This window comes from Cebus imitator, unplaced genomic scaffold (genome assembly GCF_001604975.1).
Source record: "Cebus imitator isolate Cc_AM_T3 unplaced genomic scaffold, Cebus_imitator-1.0 Scaffold709, whole genome shotgun sequence".
In the NCBI taxonomy this organism is placed as follows: domain Eukaryota; kingdom Metazoa; phylum Chordata; class Mammalia; order Primates; family Cebidae; genus Cebus; species Cebus imitator.
The window spans coordinates 122,493-123,714 of record NW_016108024.1 but is presented as its reverse complement, the minus strand read 5'-3'; positions in this window follow the sequence as shown (position 1 = coordinate 123,714).

Here is a 1,222-nt window from a genome sequence, read left to right as displayed (position 1 = left end):
ATTTACATTAGTTTATAAAAATAGATTTGAGTTTAGGAAAAGTTGAACAACTACTGATTTTTACGTCAGTTATTAGGTATAATGAATTCTTCGATTTTTCAAGGCTGACCCTGTTTCCTTTGTTAACAATGTCAAGTTAGGCCTTACAGGAAAAAAATGTAAGGGATCCTTTATCTGTCTCTAACTAAGTAAGTTACTTACTAAAAGAAGTTAAGTCTTGACACCATTGACAGCTTAAAAAGTAATACCCTAACCTTTCTGTCTCCTGATTTTTTAATGATCGCCATTCTAACTGGCGTGAGATGGTATCTCAACGTGGTTTTGATTTGCATTTCTGTAAATCACTTTGGGCAGTATGACCATTTTCACAATATTGATTCTTCATAACCATGAGCATGGAATGTTTTTCCATCTGTTTGTGTCCTCTTTTATTTCCTTGAGCAGTGGTTTGTAGTTCTCCTTGAAGAGGTCCTTTACGTTCATTGTTAGTTGCTAGTTGTATTACTAAGTATTTTATTCTCTTTGTAGCAATTGTGAATGGAAGTTCGCTCATGATTTGGCTCTCTGTTACCGGTGTATAGGAATGCTTGTGATTTTTGCACAATGATTTTGTATCCTGAGACTTTGCTGAAGTTGCTTATCAGCTTAAGGAGATTTTGGGCTGAGACGATGGGGTCTTCTAAATACACAATCATGTTGTCTACAAATAGAGACAATTTGACTTCCTCTTTTCCTAATTGAATACCTTTCTTGCTGATTGCTCTGGCTAGAACTTCCAATACTATGTTGAATAGGAATGGTGAGAGAGGGCACCCTTGTCTAGTGCCAATTTTCCAAGGGAATGCGTTCAGTTTTTGCCCATTCAGTATGATATTGTCTGTGGGTTTGTCATAAATAGCTTTTATTATTTTGAGATGCTTTCCATTGATATCTAGTTTATTAAGCATTTTTAGCATAGAGGCTGTTGAATTTTGTCTAAGGCCTTCTCTGCATCTATTGAGATAAATCATGTGGTTTTTGTCTTAGGTTCTGTTTAGATGATGAATTACATTTATAGATTTGCGTATGTTGAACCAGTCTTGTGTCCCCTGGATGAAGCCTACCTGATCGTGATGGATAAGGTTTTTGCTGTGCTGTTGCATTCGGTTTGCCAGTATTTTATTGAAGATTTTTGCATCAATGTTCATCATGGATATTGGCCTGATTTTTTTTTTTTTTTTAG